The sequence below is a fragment of the Dioscorea cayenensis genome, chromosome 12 (genome assembly GCF_009730915.1).
Source record: "Dioscorea cayenensis subsp. rotundata cultivar TDr96_F1 chromosome 12, TDr96_F1_v2_PseudoChromosome.rev07_lg8_w22 25.fasta, whole genome shotgun sequence".
In the NCBI taxonomy this organism is placed as follows: Eukaryota; Viridiplantae; Streptophyta; class Magnoliopsida; order Dioscoreales; family Dioscoreaceae; genus Dioscorea; species Dioscorea cayenensis.
In genome coordinates, this window is record NC_052482.1 from 8,841,168 (window position 1) to 8,848,734 (window position 7,567).

Consider the following 7,567-nt stretch of genomic DNA (forward strand, 5'->3'; position numbering starts at 1 on the left):
TGTGGTTTCACTAATAGATATTTTTATACTTTTATTGTTGCGAAGAGTACCTACCCACCTATTAGCAATATGATAGGAGAGCGTCCTTCATGACGACCTAGAGGAGACCTTAATTTGTTGGCAATGAGCAAGAACTAATATTTATCATTATGATGAACTCTTTGTAAATGCACGAGTTATTATTAATAATAAAGTGGTACCCCACTAGGAGGTAAAATTGTCAAATCTCAGGGACTGAACTTCTAGTACTAGTTGATCCTCTAATATCTAGTTAATTATAAGGATGATGAAGGTATTAACTACTATGAGAATAAAAATTAAGGGTGGAAGAACTAAGTAGACTAGAGTTAAGTGTCAATAATAGAAGGATAATGCCCGGGATGATCCCTAAGTACCTAAAATACTAACTTAAGTCTAATGCCTGCCAGGGTACATACTAAGATCCTTGTGGGTGCTCAAAAGCAATGTTGCATCTATGGTTATCAAATACGTCAAGTCCTGCAAGTATAACTACGAGCTTCATACACGACAAGTTTTGCAACTACACTAGGTAATCGCAACTATGGTAATCCACACACACCAAGTTTGCCACAAACATCTACGCAAATAAAGCATGCCAAGTTATGCAAACAGATGGATAAACAAAAGAAAATAATAGAACTCCATAGGCATTAAAGCCCAAGTGGTCAAAGTATCAAAAACAACATAGTTTACAATCCCGGGGCACCGTGGAATGGTTAGCCTCTCATGAATTCATACAAATGAGAGAGAATAACAAGCATAAGGAAGAGAGACATCTAGACTTCCCCCCTCTTTACAAAATCTCCTTAAATGTACTTCAAAAGCTCCATGGATTAGGCAACTCCACTCCTCCAACGTCTCTAATTCACCCTTGGCATCCTTAGCATGAGTGATGGCAGTTGATCATCATTCCTTTGAAGGTTCCTCCGCTGGAGGAGAAATCTCCCAAATAAAAGATGTTGAGAAACCCTAATTATGGGCATTAAAAAGGATTTTTTGGGCTCGACAAGGTCTAAGAAAGGTCGTGCTTAGACCGTGCTCTTCTTGAAGCTTCTGAGTGAAAAGGGTAAGTGTCATCCAGAGGGAATCACGGGGAGAGCACAATCATGCTCCACCGGTGCTTATCTTGAGCACGCCAATGAAAGGAGCACACATACCGTGCTTCCCCTGAGGGCTTGCTTGGGAGAAGGTTTTTGGAGGTATTGTAAAGTAAGGTTATCTACCAAACCTTGTTTGGATCTAGGGTTATATGGAGGGTAGGGTATGAGAGGGTTAAATGAAGGGTTGAGAAACCTCCATTTACCCTCATTTCTCAACCCTCCAAATTGGGGGGTTAGCAAGGTTTTGAATTTTTCTTGGACCAAAATGCCCTCAACTTTTCCAAACAATTACATCTTTGTTTATTTAGGGTTAAGAATTTTTCAAAAATGCCCCAATCTCAACTTTTCTGGACAAAAATGCCCTCAACTTTTCCAAACAATTAAAAAACTACCCTCAAATTTTTTGGAAAAAATGCCCTCAATCTTTCCGAACAATTACAAAAATACCCTGAATCTTTCCAAATAATTTTGAAAAATCATATTTATTTTTTTAAAAGCATATTTATCGTAAGAGAATATTTATAATATTTTTTTTAATATGTCTTTTTTTGTTAGCAGTTTATAATAATATCTAACAATCTCATTACAACATACTAAAGGGTATTTTAGTAATATTACCATAAAACCTTACCATCTCTTGCATTCAATCCAAACATTAGAAAGTTTGATAACTTCCATTTACCTTATCTTAGCCCCAAACAAGGTATAACTTAAAAACTCCACTTCCCTTACTTTACCCTACTCTACCCTCCTTTATAAACCCCTCCTTCACCTCTTCCAAGCAAAGCCTGAAGGTATAGGACATTCTTTTCCCAAAGAAATCATGGGGAGAAAGCACCCTCGTACTTTGCCCGTGCTCTCACTGACAACCAGGAAAATCTCAAATAGAGGAAACCATGGGGAGATGGCACACCCATGCTCTGCCCGTGCTTGCATTGCACACATAGAAGAATTGTCTTCATTGGTAGATTTTATCCTTGATTTCACTTCATGTGTGTTATAAGCCCTAAAATCCTGCAATAGAGACAAGCATACCCATAATAGAATCATTTATAGACAAAATACGCTAAAAGACAAGCGAAGAAGTGCATTGGAGATATGTAAAATATGATATAAAATGCACTCATCAAATACCCCCACACTTGAATCATTGCTTGTCCTTAAGCAATTTCAGCTCAATATAAATGAAACGATGAGTGCATGACCTCTGATCTCAGCACAAAAGAAAACGCTAAAGTTTATAGGGATCAAAGGTAGTTAAGAACAAGATCACAATTGCTTAAATAAAACCCCCACTCTTGTTTTAAAACTTAATAAGTGTGTATACCATTGAGTTGGGTTCCCCATGTGCCACTAGGTCAACAGAATAGACAGAGACTTCAATTCTTACTAAACTAATAAGGTAGTAGCTTCATACTCTCTGAAGGTAGCCTTTTCTCCAGGTAAGTCATCAAATGTACACTTGTAATGCCCAAAATTAGACTACTCAAGAACATTTTTCACAGTTTCGAGGTGATAATTATTTCTACCAACTATTTACAAAATAAAGAGACCAACCGGTAGCGCATTCCACAAGGAATCTGACTTCCCACTTTTTTTAACACAAGGAAAAATGTCTCACACAAAAATTTAACCCAAATACGTTACTCCACAACTCGGGTAAAGAGAATTGATCTAGGTTTCCAACACAAGAATGAGTAAACAATTTGGCTCATAATAAGGACCTTAACATGCACAATCCCCCCTAAACTTAATATTTTCTAACAATAACAATCATACATCATCCTAAGTCATATAATCACCCCTAAAAATGAAACAAGAACCCTCCCTCACACTTGAATGGTGCATTGTCCTCAATGTACAAATATAGGCAGTAAAAGATAAAGATTAGGAACTGAAATAAAGAGGGAGGTTCATACAACTTTCCTGAACATGCAGAGTGATGTTGCCGCTCTCAACATGCATTCCACTAGCCAATCCACCATAACCATTCCTAAGATGAGACGAGAGACGCATAAGTAGAGCTCAATATTCCAAACATCATAATATAACAAAAATGAAAATTCAGAATGAAAGTACATCAAATAAACAAACCAAAATGTTAGTTTAGTAGGGAATATAACCTTACGAATTGAACACAAACAAGTCTGGTAAAATACGAAAAGAAACACAAGTCCCAATACAGAAAACTGAAAAGAAAAGTAGCTATGCAATGATCAAAATGGAACGCTCTCAGAAGAAAAGGAAGCAACATCATCAGAAGAAGAGGCAGAATCCTTGGCCCTAGCAACATCATCTGTCCCTCCCTGAGGTGGTGATCTGATGGAAAAGGATGACTCAGTGGACAGATGAATCCCCAAGTGCTCAGCAATCTTGGTGACACTCCGCTAAAGATAACAAAATACCGAGGCAGAACAAATAACCTAATCATTATGGCTCGAGGAGGAAAGCGAGGGTCTCAGTGGAGAAGTAGCAGCAGAAGTAGGGGGAGGAGCATGGGTAGCATCAACGTGAACCCGCTGTAATGTCCCCATTGACCTCAAGGTCTCGAGGGATATGGGGGCAACTCTGCCTACCACTCACATACGGTCAATCCCCTCGAAGGATACATATCCCCCAGATCAGCCTAGTGATGTATGGGCCCACAAAGAATGACCCGATCCGAGGATCTGTCCCCTGATGGGCAATGGAGATGGCTACCTCGTACCCCAAATGCATCTAAAACCCGTCAAGCATGGACAGCAGGAAGTCAAAATCCCGTTTGCTAACCACTACCGTGCTATCACCCCGACTAGTCAAAGTGTGGCTAAGTACAAAATAAATGTACCTCAGGGTCGAAGAGCGGAGTGTGAAGCCTTAAATCGACGCGGTTCATAGGTGGAGGCAGTGTTGAGTCTTCTCCAAGCATCCTCCTGAGACTCCCCAACTAGCCAGGAAATTACTAGCGAATAATATGCAAGAGTTTGAGTGAAATCCGCATCATACAGTCCCAGCCGAATGTAGAACTCAATGAGACTCATCCAAGGTAATATACAGTATACCTGAAACTAGATCGAGCTTCCATGATGTAAAGATATGGTGCCGCAAGACAGCTCAAACGTAGCTAACACCTAGAGCGCCAACTACTCGTAAGTGTTGTCGGTAATATGAAGAGCTACCTCCAAGTTCCAGCACTAAGCATCTGCTAGATCTCATCTTTTAGTCCAACCTTACATATCACATCCCAATCTATCTCCCTCAATTCACCAAAACAACATCGAGAAAGCGTGTGTAACAGTCCTGGTACACCTGAGAATGGAAGGTAGGTGTCAAGTCAGTGGACAGGGTTGGCTCCTCGCGTTGAGGCCTCTTCGACGATGATGGCCCAGATACGGTGAGTTTTTCTCGGCATAATCTGTAAAAGAGACAGTTCAGATAAGTTCAATAATCAAAGATTTCAGGAGGAACACGATCATTGACATAACCCTTTGCGTGTGTACCGCAAGTGAACGGGTTATCGAAGTAATAAAAGTGCCTTGGTGAGTAGGTAGTCGTATCCACAGGGAATAGTAATCAGAAACACAAAAATTGCTATTTAACTATGGTAAAGATGAATCAAGAGTGGTGTGAACAATATCAACGCAAATAAAAATAAAGAAAACAAGAGAGAGACGCAATAAAATTATAGGAGAGGCAATCGATAAAAAGTGGGGCACCTGGACATTGCTCCCCCTAAGACTATTGTATCAAGTGCAAAACCAACTATTATATCTCTTAACTGATGCTTAATAAGTCATGGAAATCCTAAAATACACGGTCCCAAACCTAAGTTCAACCGTGGCTAACCTTATACTATGCTCCAGCAAAGAAATTACTCAATCTCAACACCTCACACTATGTATAGCTACTTAAAGCTCTAGGGATTCCAAGTGATAAACCCTATTCTCTAATATATATCTAACACTTTGGTCCAGCCGAAAGACCCTAGTCACAATTAAGCCCCAGCGCTAAGGATTACTTCAATGCTTCACTCTATTGCTTGCACAACTAAGCCCCAGCGCAGTTCCTCTCTTAATACTTTACTCTATTGTGATTGCAAAGAACTCTTGGAACACGGAGGTAGGATAAATCACATCGGAAGGAAAAGGCAACGTTCCACTACCTCTCAACTCACCCACTCAACCCTCTCCAATCTAGCTTTGTCTAACCCTCATGGTGTGTCACTCATCCACAAGGATTACCAAGATGGATTATCATCCCTAACGTCACTCTAAGGGAAAATCAACTCAACAAGCATTCAAGATTGGAACTCAACTAAAACATCAATTAAAGAAAACATAATAAAAGGTCAATGAAACAAAATCATCCTAGGGTTTACAAGTTCAAGTACTCACTAGGGGTTTAGCTCTCCATGGAGCAAGATACAATCAATAATGAAATCGAAAGTAAAAACATGCAATCCATAAGTAAAACCCCCTAGTAGTCCGTGTCGATGGTCTTGTGAAGTAGCCTAATCTTCTCTAAGGGTTCCCTCATCAAGTCTAGGGCACACCTCGCCGAATCGATGCTGATGAAAGCTCCTCCAATAACTGTCTTCCAAAGAAATGCGGTGTCGAAAGCCGTATAACCACTCTAAAAGCCTTGCCAAAGCCTCTTAAAACCCTAGCCGCAAGCGCCTCCAAAGATGGGGAAAAGATGGGAAAATGATCCTTTAAAATGGCTAAAATCGTGACTTAAATAGGGCTGGAATCGGGCATCCACACGGGAGTGTGGAATTTCCACAAGCACGTGTGAATCTTCAAGAAAGAAATTTTCAGTGTGCTGTGAACAGTAACTGCTGTAGTGATTTGCTGCCGTGAACTTTTACAGTACTTCACTAAAATACTCCCGAATCCACACTTTTCATCGAGGCAACATGAATGGGCACACATCCATGCGGTAGATCGCATTGCGTCTTCAATAAAATCACATTTGACAAAGATCTTTCTAGTGTTACACAAGTTAGAACACATGAGCGTGATTGTCTTTGTGGCCCTCCAATTTGCATGTTCACTCGAGCACAACGGAGGTTGGCACAAACTCATATGTCTTTAAGCACAATTTGTGTCTTCACATTTGTTCACTCCTAGATTTCATCAACAAATTGCATCCACGATCTACTTTTGGTTTCTTTCTTTCATACTTATCTCCACAACCCTACATCCAGAAAAGAACACAAATACACATGCATAAGTGATAAAACCAGAGAAAAGCAATGCTCAATATAAGAAGAGAATACTTCATATTACTATTACACAAGCACTTATCAATCATGTTAGATACACACAGACCGTGCTCTTCTAGGTTACAGGGCATGCTCCTGCCCCTGTTAAACTCTGAACAAATGAGAGCATGATCATGCTCCACGATGAGTACAACCATGCTTCAGGGTAATCTTCATCCTTGAAAAGCCCTAAGGACTAGCATGCTCATGGGGAAATCGATATAAAAAAATGCATTCATTTTACGCCAAACAATGTACATAAAGCATTTACAAGTATAGGGAGCATGAAATCATTTAAACCAAGGCCTCAAATGAAAATAAAGAGCTTACATGAGTCGAGAGAGACACACGAACAAGTGAGAACAAAATGATGAACGAACAGTGAACACCGACAATACTCTCAAGAAAATAAGTGCTATAAGGGAGAAAGAGGGGGCACAGGAGAAATGACCAGTGACGGTTGCACCGAAACCATGCTCACTGGTAAGCACGCTCATGCACGCCCCGTGCTCACCCTAGAATGCTTCCTAAGATAAAAACCGAAAAACCATGCCATGAGCATGGGCATGCTCTACCCGTGCTCGGCCTTGAACATCCAGACTCTGGCAATCTCTGATAAGTGCTTGTGTGATAAGAATACGAAGTATTCTTTCCTTATGTTAAGCACTACTTTTATCAGGTTTTAGTGCTAATACTTGTGCATTTGTATTACTTTCATGCATAAAGGGTTGTGAAGCCGAATGTTAAAGAAAGAAGCCAATGTAGATCGTGAACGCACTATTTGGAGGAAATCTTGAGAAGGATCAAACGCGAAGATATAAGTCGGGTTCAAGATGCGAGAATGTGTGCTAACCTCCTTGTATTTAAGCTAGCACAATGATTTAGAGGGGCACAAAGCAAGTCACATTCGAGTATCTCGATTTGTGCATTGATAGCAAGAGCTTCACCAATGAGGTCGTTTATTGAAGAAGCAAAAAGACTGTAGCAGGTAATGTTTCAGGCCCATTTATAGCAACATGTGCCCATTTACGTTACCTCGATGAAAACATGGATTCGAAAGTGTTTCAGGCCGATACTATAGCAGGTACTGTAGTAAAAACACTGTAGCAGGTAATGTTCACAGCTGGCCGAGAAATTGAATTTCAGAGAATCCACACGGGCGTGTGGAAATTACCCACGCCCGTGCGAAAAATCTACAGGGGCG